The 17310-nt window shown below is 44.8% G+C and overlaps 1 long non-coding RNA gene across 1 annotated transcript; it reads left to right on the top strand.

Moving 5' to 3' along the window:
• The first annotated feature begins 8319 nt into the window (after positions 1-8319).
• LOC141408160 (uncharacterized) lies at positions 8320-16610 on the top strand. The gene is made up of 2 exons (XR_012421008.1): positions 8320-8649; positions 12705-16610. It is a non-coding gene; the product is annotated as an uncharacterized lncRNA (long non-coding RNA).
• The last annotated feature ends 700 nt before the right edge of the window (positions 16611-17310 follow it).

Genomic DNA, 17310 nt, shown 5'->3' on the forward strand with positions numbered 1-17310 from the left:
GTTTAGACCAACCCAGATGCCCTCTCTGGGCTTAGATAGTCTCTGCTCTCCCAAGCCTATAGTCATTGTATGTGTGGCCAACCTGGAGTTCTGTTCAGGGGCAAGCAGATGGGCAATTGTACAGGTAGGGAAAGGATACTGTCTGCCAACATGAGGCGCTGTGACCTTCTGTTTTACTTGTCTCTACGTGCCCCAGAGCCTGGCCTGGCATTGGGTACATGGGAGTTATTCAGCAATGCTGGTCCAACTAACTGCATTGGCACAAATGGAAATGCCTGACTGTAATGCAATGGAGAGACAGTGAGAGAAACAAGGAAAATATGAGAAGTTTTTTTTTTTTTTTCGAGAAGTGCAATGAAATGAGTTACAGCCTTTTATTGCAGGACTCTGACTTTGTATGATTGGCCAATATTAACTTTGCATTTCCTTCAGTTTCCATAGCAATGCACCTCATACCTTCACTCATATTGCCAGTAGCAATTCTCCTAATATTATATTTGTCAAGTAATTTGCAAATATTTCCTGTCATTGTTTTTCTGGTCGTATTTCCTCGAAAGAGTACCACCGCTTTGAAAATAAACAAATGAAAGGCTACAGGGCACAGGCACAGAGTCCCACTGCTCAGAGTGCATCTTACTAATCAATGAATAGATATGCAGAATCCAAACTACATCCCTTTTATTTTCCTCCCAAGGACCAGTTAATTTAAGTCAAATATCATTATAGGCATCTCCTGTAGAAGGAGAAGATCCTTGTGCTAGGCATGGACTTCTAGACACGCCCAGAGCACAGCAGCTGGTCTCGGGGTTCTGTCTACAAGAGAGACACACAGAGGCCTGGAAGCACAGAGGAGGGGCACTAAAACCAGGGTAGGGCAGGGATGCTGGGCTCTCTGTGTGTGTCTGTGCACAGGAATGTGTGTGTGAGAGAGGGGTGTGTGTATGCAAAAGGCATGGGAGGAGGGGAAACAGCACAAGTCAGAAGCCAGGAGGCTGGACACAGTGGTTTCTCCTGGGCTGGACAAACCTAGCCTGAGGTGCCTGTTGCTTTCTACCCTTCTTCTCTTCTCCGAAGCTGGTCCTCAGGTGGCCCGAGCAGGAGTAGCTCTGGTGAGTGTGGAGATGACAAAAAAGGCTGAGCTCTTTCTGAACCAGGTGGGCCCCCAAGCCTTGCACTTGTACCTCCCATGTCATCCTGAGCAGTGTTCACCTCTCTGCTTCATCATCGGTGGAATGGGAATAAGGGAACACAGCACCATCCAGAGGGTTCTGGGGAGGTTGGATGGCTCCATCTGCAAGGGTCCCTGAGAGCAGAGTGAGGCCCAGAGTGAACACGTGGCCAGTGTTAACAATGGTGGGTGATGAGGGTGAGGATGGTGAGCATTCTCACTTCCCAGCTGGGAAACTGAGATGAGATACTATACAAAGCTCACCTAGGAAGCATGGGAAGTGGCACGGAGAGCCGGGGCTACGTGTCTTCAGACAGCCAAGTGTGCCTCTGAATCTCCAGTCTACTGGCTTTCTGGAGAGGCAGACTGTTTGGCAGACAGTCCTGACCTCACAGGGTATGATCGGTAATAGTAACGGATCACTGCTGCTCACATGTAGTGAGGGCTGCAGTTTGCATGGCACTTCCACATGCACTGTCGTCCTGCACCTCCACTGGGAGTCGTTGGGAATTTCTGGGTGGATGCCAGGGGCGTGTTCAATAGAGTGCTCAAGGCTGCTGGCTTCACCCCCAGGCCCCAGGCAGTAAACCTGGTCACACTCACTGGCGTTAAAATGGTCCAACGTGTCCATATGAACACCATGAATGGCCGGGTGGCCTTCCTAAGCATGACCCGAGGCGCTTCAGGCTATGGTGCTGTCAGCACCGCGTGGTGGCATGGTGCCCCAGTCAGGGAGGGCGGCCTGAACCCATGCTTGCTGAGCTCCCCGTACATTCCCAGGCTCTGGAACTCTACACATCTTTTCATTCTTGTTTGCTTTTTAAGGAGCATAATCAAGGTTCTTGAGGAAAAATAGCCAAAAGATAAATACAATAAAATAGAACAATTCTAATTTTACTGCGGAAGTTTGCTAAGCCAGGCCTTTAATGCTTTATTCTCTGTTGCGAGACTCCTGTGCAAAGCTGGCGGCTTGCTTGAGAATGGGAAGGGAATGTGCAGCGCCTAGGAGTTTAGAGAGGGAAGGAACAGCACCCCTTAGAGATGACAGGGACAGCACTCCTTGCCCGGCTCCCCTTGGATCCAAAATGCAGGCATGTGTTGGGGAGACATGTTGAGTAACCCTGATGGCCTTGGGTTGCCCTAGGCAAATCCAAGTGCGTGGAGGTCACGAAGCCCTGAGGTTAGAAAGCTCTGGGGAGGGCAGGCCAGTGGCAGAGACGGCCAGGCAGTAAACTCGGGGCTTCTCATGGTCTGCCTCCTTGGTCAGCCCGCTCCTAAAAATGATGGCTTTGAATAATCCAAAGAGTGGTGATACTGCGAGCCATCGTGGCGATACTGTGAGTCATCGTGGCGATACTGTGAGTCATCGTGGCGATACTGTGAGCCATCTTTCCTGCACATCTAGTTCAGGAGAGGGGTGCTTTGTCCTCCCCACAGCCTTCAAGGCCTGGAGGAGCAGATGCTGTTGGGGGCAAGAAGAGAGGAAGGTTGGGTCCAGCCATGGGGGAGCCCTCCTTCTTAGACTGCCTGGATGAGCGCTCCTGCCCCGGCCTGCACAGTCCCCGGTGTCATAGCGATTGGCAGCTCCCCCTTAAGGCTCCAGACCACGGTAAAAGGGCCGAGATGGGGTACACCCAGCATCCGCAGTATAGTCATGGCTCAGCCGTGAGCGCCATGCACTAGCTGAGGCTCCTGGGCACCTCTGCGCCTGTGCAGCATGGTGAGTGAGCCTCCCCAGGGAGGACAATGCACCTGCTCTTGGTGGGCTGTGAGGCCCCTATCCGGGGGGCAGAAACTGATCCCTGGCCCTTGGGACATTTGGAAGTATGTAAGTGCCCAGGGGGTTTCTGGGCTTCCTGGGTGGGAGGGGCTGGGAGTGGAAGGGTGTAAGAGAAGTTGCTGATGGTTCATTTGTTTTACTTTGAGATGCTACAGAAAGAGCACCAACTGCACCCCAGAGCTCAAAGTGAACACCCCAGTCATATGTGAGTTGCGTTACTCATGAAGTCATCATTAAATAAGTATTTGTACTGCTTCCCCAATAAAACTATATAAAGGGCCTTTGCCAGCATATTATTGTGGCTTTAAAACTCAATTAGAAAGTCTGGGCATGGTGGCTCATGCCTGTAATCCCAGCACTTTGAGAGGTCGAGGCGGGAGGATCACATGAGGTCAGGAGTTTGAGAACAGCCTGGCCAACATGGCAAAACCTCATTCCTACTAAAAATACAAAAATTAGTCAGGCATGGTGGTGGGTGCCTGTAGTCCCAGCCACTAAGGAGACTGAGGCATGAGAATTGCTTGAAGCCGGGAGGCGGAGGTTGCAATGAGTGGAAATCACACCATGGCATTCCAGCCTGGGCAACAGAGCAAGACTAAGTCTCAAAAAAACAAAAACAAAAGCAAAAACAAAAAACAAAACAAAACAAAAAAACAAAGACAAAAACAAAAAAAAACCCCCAAAACAATCAATTAGAGATAGTTAAGTTCTAAAGGATCATACTGTGTATTAGGATTAAAAATACATGTAAGTAATTCTATTTGTTTAATGTGTATATGTAAACACACACATTTGCTGTGTCATAAAAATCCCCCAATTTGTTTGTTTATAGAAGAGTTGTCTGTCCCCTCCCCAGCATCGCCAGGGCCTTTCCTTTTGTAGTAATGCAGAGACTGCCAATGATACGAAACCATTTTTGTCCAGCAGTCCACGCCCTCCATAGTCTTTTAGTAGCATGTTAAATAAACTGATTTAGTGGGCAGTTCTTCAGTCTTCAAGGTTAAAAGGTCTCCTGTGATACATGGGCCTTTAGATAAGTATGTATATAACATAACATCTTATTTATTGGTTTCAAAGGGGTGATCCTGATCTAAAACTTCATACTGGTACATTCATTTCCCTGTCTTTTTCGAAGGTGTCTCCACCTAGATTATAAAGTCCGAGACAGCAGGTTCCAGGACTTACCTGGTCACTCCCACACCCTGAGTCTGGAATTAGGACCTCGCATGGCATAGGCCAGCAGCACACATGGAGGGAGAGGAAGAATAAGGAGCAGTGAAGATCCTGTAAGAACATCTAAAGAAGCAGTGTGGGGAGGGAAGCCCTCTGACTGCAGGAATCTCTAAGCAGCAATCTGCCAAGGCCCTGACATTTCCCCAGCAGGTGTGGGTGTAAATATTCCTCTAAACAGTTGTGGGTTGTGCTGCTGAAGCAAGGTTTCCCATCGGGAGAAGCTCTCATCCCAGGCATCCATGCCAGAGGCCGCAGGCATCACAGAGCCTCCATGGGTTCTCCCAGCTCCTGGACTTCTACTTCTCGGGCTGCCTCTGATCTGGTCTTGCTGCCCTCCCTGGCCTCTGTGTTGGTTCCAATGGTGTCCTCACCATCATCTGTGAGCTCCTGGGACCGGAAGCCCAGCTTCCACTCCAGCCATTGTCTTCGGGCATTTGTTCGTAAAGGCCAAGATGTGAGTGTCACATTCATGTACTCAAAAATGAATCAGCTGCATCTTCTGCACACCTGTGTTCTCAGTGTCTTTCTTTTGTGTGTATGGTTTTTTTTAGTCATTTTTTATTTTTATTTTTTATTATACTTTAAGTTCTGGGATACATGTGCAGAATGTGCAGGTTTGTTACATAGGAATATATGTCCCATGGTGGTTTGCTGCACCCATCAACCTGTCATCTACGTTGGGTATTTCTCCTAATGCTATCCTTCCCTTAACTTCCCACCCCAAAACAGGCCCCAGTGTGTGATGTTCCCCTCCCTGTGCCCATGCATTCTCATTGTTCACTTACCACTTATGAGTGAGAACATGTGGTTTTTGATTTTCTGCTCCTGTGTTAGTTTGCTGAGAATGATGGTTTCCAGCTTCATCCATGTCCCTGCAAAGGACATGAACTCATCCTTTTTTATGGCTGTATAGTATTCTACCGTGTATATGTTCCACATTTCTTTATCAAGTTTATTATTGATGGGCATTTGGGTTGGTTCCAAGTCTTTGCTGTTGTGAACAGTGCTGCAACAAACATATATGTGCATGTGTCTTTATGGTAGAATGATTTATAATCCTTTGGGTATATACCTAGTAATGGGAATGCTGGATCAAATGGTATTTCTGGTTCTAGATCCTTGAGGAATCGTCACACTGTCTTCCACAACAGTTAAACTAATTTACATTCCTACCAACAGTGTAAGAGCATTCCTGTTTCTCCACATTCTCTCTAGCATCTGTTGTTTCCTGACTTTTTAATGATCAGCATTCTAACTGGTGTGAGATGGTATCTCATTGTGGTTTTGATTTGCATTTCTCTGATGACCAGTGATGATGAGCCTTTTTTCATATGTTTTTTGGCCACATAAATGTCTTCTTTTGAGAAGTGTCTTTTCCTATTCTTCACCCACTTTTTGATGTATTTTTTCTTGTAAATTTGTTGAAGTTTTTTATAAATTCTGGATATTAGCCCCTTGTCAGATGGATAGATTGCAAATATTTTCTCCCATTGTGTAGGTTGCCTGTTCACTCTGATGATAGTTTCTTTTGCTGTGCAGAAGCTTTTTAGTTTAATTAGATCCCATTTGTCAATTTTGGCTTCCGTTGCCATTGCTTTCAGTGTTTTAGTCATGAAGTCTTTGCCCATGCCTATCTCCTGAATGGTATTGTCTAGGTTTTCTTCTAGGGTTTTTATGGTTTTAGATCTTATGTTTGTCTTTAATCCATCTTAATATGGAGCTGTTCTACTCCCTGTGGACACTAAATGTCAGCCGTGACCTCATGAGCAGAGGTGGCCAGCATTCCCCTGATCTCCACCCCTTTTTGCCATGACTGCTGCACCCTGCCCGGCTTCTGAGGATGGATAGATATCTACACATATGACCCAGGGACACAGATATAAGCTCAGGCAGGTCACCAAGCACAAGTTAGAAAATGCACACCTGTCTGAGTCCCAGGTCTTCAATTCCAAAGCCCGGGTGGCCTCTCCACTTAGTGGGTCAGACCAGCCTGGACACGCTCTTGTCCCAGAAACCCGGCCTCAGGAGTCTATCTCCATCTTTCCCCCCAACACACATCCAGGGATTGTTGGCTCCTTGGATTTTACCTTTCCACTTGTGAAGGGAAAGAGAGTAACAAAGGAACTCCAAGACCTTCTCTACGAGGCCCAGTCCCCACACCTTGCCCCACTTTGCCTTCCTTACCCAGCGCTCCTTCCCCTATCCTGGAGAGGGCTCTTCACAAGAGGGGTTTTGCCTGGCCAAGCAGCTCCTTTGGGGCACACTGAAGGGTGACTTTGCATGTCCTGGAGATTCAGGAGGTGCAGCCCCAGGCAGAGACCTTAGGGGGATGGATGGTCTGTGAGGGTGTCTTAGTCACTGATGCTGCTCCTGTCTGTCGGCTTGAATTCCCAACCCAAGCTCTCTGTATCATGGTCCTCACCCCAGGACATCCTTAAATATAACTTTTCTTCTTTAGAGAAGCATTTTATGCAAAGCAGGATTACCAGATACATTGTCCTTCAAATAAAACAGCAAACCACCCACCAGTCTCAGTAATGTGTGAAGAAGTTTTCCAGCAGCTCCTATTAAATATTCAGAAAAACACCATAAATGCTTCAGGGATACTTTACGGGTTTCTTAGCTGGCTTCTGTAGACCATTAAATGTCTCCAACCCAAATCAGGCAGCAGAACTCAGATGATTTATTTCAGGGATCCGTCACTGCTGGACATAATGAAGTGTGCATGAAAGTGGATGCATGTGTGTGTGTGTTTCCAGATGCCACAAGGTTCTTGCAGACAGTTATGTCATCAGCTGTCATCAGCAGCAATCTCACCATGCCAGTGCCATTTGTTGAGCAAAGGAACCCTGACTCACAGAAGCAAGTGTGTCAGGACCCAGAGGATGCATGGCCACCCTGTCCCACATCAGTCTACAGCTGGTGAGAACAAAGCCATACCAAGCATGGACCAGTCCAAGACACAGAAGCAGAAAGACTGCAGGGGGTGCCTATCCTCCCCAGCCCCGGCATCGCTTCCTTGGTGCTCTGGCCACACTGTCCCTTCTTGATACTCTTTTCTCAGTCCAGTAACTGGAGGTCTGGACCCACAGAAGGTCTCTTCACTCGAGTCTGCGGGGCTCCTCTTCTGCCTGTGGGTACAGAGTCTGTCTGTCCTCTCCCCTCTTCTCTCCTGGGGTATTTTCGCCTTTTTGCTCCACTGATTCCCAGAGAACGTGCTCATCCAGCATCCATGGCCTGTCTAATAGAGTGGGCTTCTGAAGAGGGGCTGGGAGCTCCCTGCCCATCTGCTGCAGAGAGCTGAGGGTGTCACAGCAAGGCTCACAGTGAGCCCACTGAAGACTGGAAGTGATGAGTCCCAGGAAGTGACTGTCGTTGGCAGTAGGAAGCAGCCACCATGTAAGGTACCTCTTAGAGCAGAGCCACAGCAGAGTGCCCTGCAGACATGGAGGAAATCCTGCAGGGACACCCATGAAGGGGATTAGAAGGGAGAAGGTTGCTGCCACTGCACTTCAGGACAGGACTCTGGTGCTTGGAGCTTTCCCACCCTCACACAACCTCACCATGAAGGGGGGCAGCGAAGAGCACAGGGGCTAAACCCAAACCAGCTCATTTTATGCACTGTCTTTTACAGAGAGCAGTAAACACTGCTTTTTTGGGGGGGAGTGTTTTGCTTGTGTGTTCTTGGTAGTATGTACAGAACCTGGGTGTCCTCAACTATATTAAGATGATATTCATGTAGCAAGGTTCCAAGATAGACCCTAAAAGATTACATCGTTGGAGCAAGAGAAATCTATTTTCACAGGGACTGAAGAGCTTGCAGGAGAAGGCGGGAAGGGTTGAGGCAGCACAGCCAGACTGCTGTAGTAATACAAGGGACAACAGGTTGGGTGAGGGTGTGGGGTGACTTAGCTCTCCCCAGGCATGCTCCCTGTGGACACAGGTTTGGATCTTGCTAAGAATGGAATGTTTGTGGACCCCCAAATTCATATGTTGAAATTCTGACCTCCAAGATGAGACTTTGGGGATGGGGCCTTTGAAGGGTGATTAGTTAACGAGGGTGGAGTTCTCACGAATGGGATCAGTGTTCTTACAAAAGAGGCCCCTGAGAGACCTCTCCTTCCTTCTTCCAGGCAAGGACACCATCTATGAACTAGGAAACCGATCCTCATCAGACACCAGGTCTGCTGGCACCTCAATCTTGGACTTCCCACACACCAGAACAGAGACAAATTTGTGCTGTTTATAAATCGCCCTAGGCTATGATAGTTTGTTTTAGCAGCCCAAGTTGACTGAGATGGGTCTCATGGGGTGTAGGGTGTCTAGACTGAAGATTGAGAGTGGCTGCACTAAAGCCTCACAAAGACATCAAAGCCAAGCAGTGAGGCTCTGAGACCCTGCTCAGAGAGGAACCTTCACCCCAGCACGCTGAGGGCAACTCCAAGCAGAAGGCCACAGTGTCTCCGAGGTAGGTGACACATGACACAGATGAGACTCTTCTTGGGGACTTCCAGACCATATGGGATGAGGCTTTGCAGGACGTAGGGGTGCAAAAAGAATGAGTGGAGGAGAGTTAGGAACAGTGGGAGCCTGCTCAGCATAGGGAGATAGTTCATGGCTCTTCTTTCTAATGGTTAAAAAAGGTATCTGATCCTGCCTTGGAGAGGACAGAGCACAAACTTTGGAATTATGCAAATATGGGGTGGGGTACTCCATGCCATTTATTTAACTTTTCTCAGCCCCAGTACCTTCATTGTTTGTTGTTGTTGAGACAGCGCCTCACTTCGTCACCTAGGCTGGAGTGCAATGGCATGATCTCGGCTCACTGCAACCTTTGCCTCCCAGGTTCAAGAGATTCTCCTGCCTCAGCCTCCTAAGTAGCTGGGATTACAGATGCCCACCCCCTCACCCAGCTAATTTTTGTATTTTTAGTAGAAATGGGGTTTCACCATGTTGGTCAAGCATGAGCCACCCCACCTGGCTGTCTTCATTTTTGAAGCAGAGATAATGTCACCTACTTCTCAGAGAAAGTATATATAAAGAGTGGATTGCTCATACAAGGCCAGCATCTAGCCCATCTCTTGGCACTTACCATGTATTCAGTAAACGTTTATGGAAAAAATATGCATGCATCGTGACCACACGCTGACAAAACCTGCATTCTTTGAAGAGTTTGTTTTACTAGGATGGATCTTGCTCATGCTGAACTGATGCTTCCCAAAATATGACACACAGGACTGCCTTGGTCTCTGAGTATGAGGAGGTGAAAGAGCAATGCTCTTTGAAGGGCCCCGCAACAGGAGCTTAGGACAAGGCATCTCCACGGGGAATGGGAGGGCTCTTGGCTTCCACTGAGGGCCTGTGTTGAAGCAGAATTGAAGAAGCTTCAGTGAATGACCCTAGCTCTGCCTAGAGGACCCTCCAGTGCACCTCCACTTACAGGTGGGTGGCAGATACCACCCTGGTCCATAAAGCACGGATATCTTTATTTCAATCGTTTACATAAGGTCACCTCTACCATGACTTGTTGGCATTTCAGACTAAGCTGCAACACCAGCTTCAGCACTGAGGCTGTGCAGGATGCATTCCCACGTCCCACAGTTACTCACTGACAATTCTGTTAGGGGCATTGTCGTGATAATGGGATAATCCATGGGGTAAGCATCACCCCTGTCCTTTATTCTAACAGTGGGGATGACGGTTATTCCACAGTGAGATGAATGTTCTGGTGGAGGGAATTGCTGTGTGCTCCATCTGTCCTGGACTCACAGGGGATGTCAAAAGGGGGTAGCAGCTGAGCTGACATCTCAGAGATAAGTAGGAATTAGCTAGATGGAAAAGGGAGCTGAGTAAGGTCATCATTCAATCATTATTCATTTAGTATTTCTTACCTTGTCCTGTGGTCTGGTTATAGACGACCAAGAACCTTGTTCCTGGGACGCAACGGAAACAGTGTGGAAAGAGTAACACCCACTGTATATCAGGCCAGGTGCTCCAGTCCTGAGGACCCAACAACTCCCTCTCCCAGAATCTCGCTTTTACATCAGCCATTGGATTCATTCTTTCTTTAGGATAAGAATTAAGAGTAAAACAATTCATTTTAGTCTTTCTTTACCATTTAAGAGATGAATCTGGTATTGTAAATTTTAAAAAGGCTTGATCATCTCTGCTCTAATGAAAATTAGACTCTGATCCATCATCTCCCATTCATTCATCTACCAATCTTACTTTTTTTTAAATTTTAGATTAGGTGGAACATGTGCTGGTTTGTTACATGGGTGTATTGCATAGTGCTGAAGTTTGGCTTCTAGTGCATCCATCACCCACAGAGCAACTGTAGCACCTAATCCGTGGTTTTTCAGCCCTTGCTCCACTCCCTCCTTCCTTGCTTGTGTCGCCCCCAGTTTCTATTGTTTCCATCTTTATGTCTGTGTGTACCCATTGTTTAGCTAGCAGTTACAAGTCTGAACATGCAGTGTTTTTTTGTTTCTACATTAGCTCCCTTAGGATCATGGCGTCCAGCTGCATCCACGCATGTGTACATGCTGTGTAGTATGCCATGCATCCACCTATCCTTAATCCATCCTCCAACACCGACCCAGGTCCCTCTGAGCTCTCAGCACACCACTTAAGATACCAGAAGTGGAGACACATGGGCCATGCCCTCTGACCTTGAGGTCCTTGCTGAGGATGACATTTGGCCTCTGACCCCAGGCTGCACTAGGCACACTCATTCTGCTGTCTACAGGTGTTCCTACAGCCACACAGCTTCATGGTGTCTGTCTCTCTGTCTGAGCACATCTAATGTTTTCTGCCACTTTATTACAAAGTCTGACTTTATAATGCAAAGTGACTCCAAACAGGCATTAGTAGACATTTCTTGTCAAAGCATAGATAGCTTTAACATTCTTTTTGACTAGTTATTTTCCTCCATAAAAATAAGATCTCGATTAAAACAATGGAGCATAAAATTAAATTTCTGAAAGAGTACAGGGACTTGTCTACTTTGTTATGTTCTCTGCTGTGGACTGGCACAGTGATGAGCACATGGTAGGCACTTGATAAATATTTATCAGATAAAACAGCATTATGGCTCACAACGATGGCATATCTCAAGGAGTTGAACAGTGTCCAAGAGCACTACAAATTGAAACATAAAATAGCGTGTTTTACACTTTGTAGCAACAGGGCAAAACTAAATGGGTAAAAGCTTGGCTGAATCAGGAGGTCTTTAAGGGCCCTTGCAATCTTGCATTTTCACGATTCTAGGAAAATGGGGCAGGATCACTCGGGAATCAGAGGGAGGACTATTTGGATTCTGCATGGGTTGTTTGGTAAGCTCCTGTGGAGGTAGATGGAGGCGACGCTGCTGAGCCCCTCTATTAAGGGTTCTGTGGAGCACATTCCTCATAGTGGGGATAGAAACCATTACCACTACGGTTGCCAGCTGTGCTGAGGAGGGTAACAGTCCGTCTGTGATCAGGGTCTAGCCTCCTAACCCTGTTCCATAAAGCATGGATATCTTCACTTCAATCATTTACATAAGGTCACAGAAACAAACAAACAAATACTCCTGACCCCAGAGTCCTTAAGTCGGCAGCTTCAGGAATCTGCATCTGTAATGAGCCCACCAGATCGCCCATTTGCGCGCTTAGGGTGAGCGCCCTGGGAACAGCACCGCGAGACCCCTTGGGGAGACGACAGAGGACATGAGATTTGGGCCTCAGCTTGGCTGCTGCCTCCTGGGTGTGTGCGGTTTCAGTGAGGTAGAGTTCATGAAGAGGTGTAGAAACAGAGAGGGCTGATGAAGTTTCAAGCCTCGGGTTAGGAGTAAGCCTGTGCCTGAGGTTAGCGGATGGCTCTCTGTCCAGCATTAGACATGAATCTTCTGTCGGTATTAGGGGCACCTTAGGACCAGCTAACCTTGGCAGTGAGAAGGTCGATCTTAAGCCAAGTTTAAAGTGGGCTCTATCTTTGCGGGTTAGTGTCAGGGCTTTGGAGAAAGGCAAGGCGGCTCAGGCCTAGGACTGTATCATGCTTGCGCCTGGCGATGGAAGGGGCTGCCCCAGAGCACAGTCAGTAGCATGAGGCTGTAAAGCTGCCCTGCTGGAGGAGTTCGGGCCTGGGTGAATGATCCCCACAAGAGAGCCTGAAGGATTCCGGCTCTGCTTTGAAAGTCAGGCCAATGACCTCCAAGTTCCCCTCCAATTTTATTCTTACTCGTTTTATGACCCTATAATAAGGTAACCAGCCACAGAGCGAGGCTGTTACTTTATATTATAATTTGCCATAAGTACTTCAATGATAACCCCAGTCTGTTAAAAAATTCTTAAAAGCTTTTTAAAATATAAATACATATTCTACTGGGAATCACTAGGTTATAAGCTACATTGTATTTTTATAGAGTTAAAAGGGAAAAAGATGTTAGATGTTACCCTGACAGAATGGTTTTTTCTTTTTTTTTTTTTTTTTTTTAAGACTCTGAAAAAGCTGACATAACATTTTCTGCTTCACTCCTGACAGCTCCTACCAGTCTAGCTGGCAATGGGACGTCAGTGGCTCCAGCCCTGAGACGCACACTTGTTGAGTCAGGGCCAAGGAAGGACAGGTGTAACTGGTCAGAACGGAGGTGCAGGCAGGCACCAAACCAGAGCTGGGAAGGCGCTGGAAACTGATTCTCCTGAAGATAAAATGAGAGAGGCCCAGAAATGAGCCGCGATTGGGTCCCAGTGACACAACTGGCTCTTCAGTTTCTCTACCTCCCCTGTCTTGTGAGGAGCAAGGAGTGGCTCTAGTTTTTTTCAAAGCTCGCCAGAGAGTAATTCTATCAAATTCAATATTCACTGTTCACCTACATCCACAGCTGGAATACGCTTTACCTTGTCTCAGAAATAATCCAGACTATAAATTCAGAAAGGAAGTTGGCTGTGCAGGATGTATCAATATCTCATAGGTGCCTGAAGATATATTTAGTAGAGAAAGAAAAGTATCTGTTCCTTATGTGTTCTCTGACCTGGACACAACCACTAGAAGTGTAACTCAAGATGTATTTTGTGGATCACTAAATACATGGAATGTCTGTGGCTGAAAAGTGAAAGGTAAGTTCCACAATGGAGTATATTTGGCAGAATTCGTCAGGATTCTTTGCTACCGAGTTTCTCAGAGCTGTCAGTATGGTAGTGTATTTATCAGAAGATACATTGGGAAATTCTAACTTAGAGGCTTCAGTTGAAGACAAATACAAAGAAAAAAAAATCACTGAAATCCAACAGTATGTGGCAGTGAGTATACAGAAAGCTTTTTGCTATATTTAATTAATTCAGTAATTAATCAAGTTAACAAAAGAAAAAGAAAATATAAACTAATAATTGCATTAATTGGCTTGACTTCATTAAGCCCTAAATTTTGTGTAATAATGGAATTTTGCAGTCATTTTGATATATATGGAATCATAGAAAAAAGTTATTAGAATGACTTGCCTGTTGACAAAGAAAATAAGATTCATTTACATGGCAAACTAGGAACAGAGAACATCCTCGACTTCATGAAAAATATCTGCAAAATCCTACAGCTAACATCATACTTAACGATGAGAAACTGGATGCATCTCACCCCAAATTGGAAATAAAGCAAATGCGACCACTCTTCTTCGTTTTGTTTTTTTGTTTGTTTTTTTGTTTGTTTGTTTGTTTTTTTGAGACAAGTCTCCCTCTGTCATCCAGGCTGGAGTGCAGTGGCGTGATCTCGGCTCATTGCAACCTCCATCTCCCGGGTTCAAGCGATTCTTCTGCCTCAGCCTCCCAAGTAGCTGGGACTACAGACGTGTGAGGTGGCCACTCTTCTTACCACTTTTATTCCACATTACCCTGAAAATCCTTGCAAATGCAATAAACAGGCAAAGGAAATAAAAGGCATGCATATTGGCTAGAGAAATAAAACTGTCCTTGTTCTCAGATGGTAAGATTGTAGAAAATTCCAAAGAATCAACAACAACAAAAACAAGAACAAAAACTCCTGAAACTAGTAAGTGGTGATAATTAGGTTGCAGAATACAAGGTTAACGTTTAAAAATCAACTGCTTTACATAATACATGTATGTAATATATATTAGCAAAGAATATTGGAATTTGAAATTAAAAACAAAATTTCATTCACATCCAAATATGAAATACTCAAGGCATAAATCTAACAAAATACATATATGCAAGACCCATATTAGGAAAACTGTAAAACTGATGAAAAAATCAAATAAAATCTATATTAATGGAGAGATATTCCATGTATATAGATAGGAAGACAACATTGTCAAGGTGTCAGTTCTTCCCAGCTCGATCTATACATCCAATGGAAGCCTGATGAAAATCCCTGCATGCTATTTTATGGATAGGGATAAACTGATTCTAAAGTTCATATGGAAGGCAAAGACCCAAGATAACCAGTGCCATATTGAAGGATACAAACAACAGTCAGAGAACTGACACTGCCAATGACAATCAAGATAGTGTGATATTGGAAAAAAGAGAGAGAGAGAGAGAGAGAGAGAGACAGTCAAGGAAACAGAATAGAGAGCCTATAAATGAATCCACAAAAATATAGTCAACCGATATTTGACAAAGGAGCAAAGGCATTCCAATGGAGAAAAGAGAGGCTTTTCAACAAACGTACTGAAAAAATGAGACATCAATATGCCAAAAAAAATAGACACCGATTTTTCACTGTTCACAAAAATTAACTCAAAATAGATCATATTCTAAGGTACACAACTGTAACTCCTACAAGGTATCACAGGAAAAATTCTCAGAAACTTGTGTTTGGTGAAGATTTTTAGATACAACACCAAAAGCACTTTCCATGAAAGAAAAAGTTAAATTGAGCTCCACTAAAATTAAAAGTTTCTGATTTGCAAAAGACATGGATAAGATAATGAAAATAAACTATTGGCTGTAAAAATCAGTGTCTGCAAAACAAATATCCGATCGAGGACTGGATCCAAATATACAAAGAACTCTTAAAACTCAACAACAAAACAACACAATTTAAAAAGTAGAAAAAAAGACCTGAACAGGCACCTCATCAAAGAAGACATACAGATGGCAACTAAGCATACGAAACGATGCTCAGCATCATGTGTCAGCAGCAAAACACAAATTAAAACAACCATGAGACACCACTACACACCTACAGGAATGGCCAAAATCCAGAACCCTGACCACGGCAAATGCTGGAGAAAATGTGGAGCAGCAGGAACTCATTTATTGCTGATAGGAATGCAAGTGGGCTGCCACTTTGGAAGATAGTTTGTCAGGTTCATCTAAAACTAAATATCTTCTTATCCTGTAATCCAGCACTTGTCCTTCTTGGTGTTTACCCAAGTTAAAAACACATGTCTAGAGAAAAAGCTACATATAGGTTTATAGAAGCTCTATTAATAACTACCCAAACTTAGACGCCACCAAAATGTCCTTTGGTAGCTGAAAGGATAAACAAACTCTGATAATACATGCAATAAAATATCATTCAGCGATAAACAAGAAACGAGCTATCAAGCCTCATAAAGGCATGGAGGAAACTTAATGTATGGGGTGAAAGAAAACATCTTAAAGGGCTACATACTGTATGATTTCAATTATATGACATCCTGGAGAAGGCAAGGGATTTTCGGGGATGGAGGGAGATTAATAGGTGGAATATATAGGAATTTTAGGGTAGTGATATGACTCTGTATACCACTGTAATGGTGGATACATGTCAATATACATTTGTCCAAAACCCATAGAATGTACAACACAAGGAATAACCCTAATGTAAACTATGGACTCTAGTTAATAAGGTATCAGTAGTGTCTCATCAGTTGTAACAAATCTATCACACTAATGCAAAATGTTGATAATAGGGGAGATGGTGAGTTGAGGGGGTTAGTGAATATATGGTAGCTCTCTGTATTTCCTATTTATTTTTTCTGTAAACCCAAAACTGCTGTAAAAACAGTGTATTAATTAAAAAATGCAAAGAAAAAACATCACTGGAAATCACTGAAATGGGGCAGTGAGTAAACAACGTTTTATCAATTTAATAAAAGTTTTCTTCAGTACTTTAATCAAAGACAAAAAAAAAAAAAAGAAAAACAGAAAACAAGCCAGTAATTAAACCAATTCACCAGAATTTACTGAGCCCTAACTTTGGTGTAATAAAATTCTGGGAGCATTTTGATACATACAGAATCATAGAAGAGAATGGAAGCTGACAGAATGGCTTGCTTGCCTGCTCACAAAGAGAACAATATCAACTTGCACGATTAAACCTCATGGCAAATGGAAAGCTCTTATCACAGTGTTAGGCACAAAGTACACACTCAGGAAAGCTGACACAGTGCCAGGCAGTTTATGGTCTGCGCCAGACAACCAGAACACCAATGTGTGCAATACAATAGAGAGCTGAGAATTCATGGTACACTACAGTAACCAAGGAAAGCCTCATAATGAAACTGGAGTTTGAGCTAATATTAAAGTCAACAAAAAATGAGAAAACATGATAGGCAAATAAAAGGAATGCAGGCAAAAACAAGAAAAAGCAATAGAAAGTAGGAAGAAATACGATGCGAACAGAAATGCAGACGCACGCCCCTCACTCCTTGATGAGAAACACTGCATGGATCCTTCTTGCCAAGAAAGTGGTGATTCCCAGGCGCCATCAGCAGAAGACTCTTGGTTCTGAGGTGAGCTGGACCCAGCAGATGGAGGGGAAGCAAGCGTGAAGTGCAGGAAGACAGCAGTGGGTGGCTTCACAGCCCCCATCTGGGCCATCCAAGGCGGGAGTGGAAGACGGTCACAGCATAACCTGTCAGGAGGCAGCTGGGTCGTCAGTGGAGGCGTTGACCTCTTCAGGATGGCCTTTTCTGAAGTTTCAAACACGGAAATAATGGCAGCCCAGGGTGACTCTCTGCAAATTTTATGCTGTAGCCTGAAGAACATTTGCTAACTTAAGAGCAAAATGAACAGTGGCACATAAATGTTAAAATATTATCTCAATTTATTTTATTTGGTAATTTAAAATAACTTGAATAGTACTGCTGGTTTCATGGAACCTAATGTTAGCCACTTTTCTTTAACAGCTTTACTGAAATATAATA

The sequence above is a fragment of the Macaca fascicularis genome, chromosome 12 (assembly GCF_037993035.2).
Source record: "Macaca fascicularis isolate 582-1 chromosome 12, T2T-MFA8v1.1".
In the NCBI taxonomy this organism is placed as follows: domain Eukaryota; kingdom Metazoa; phylum Chordata; class Mammalia; order Primates; family Cercopithecidae; genus Macaca; species Macaca fascicularis.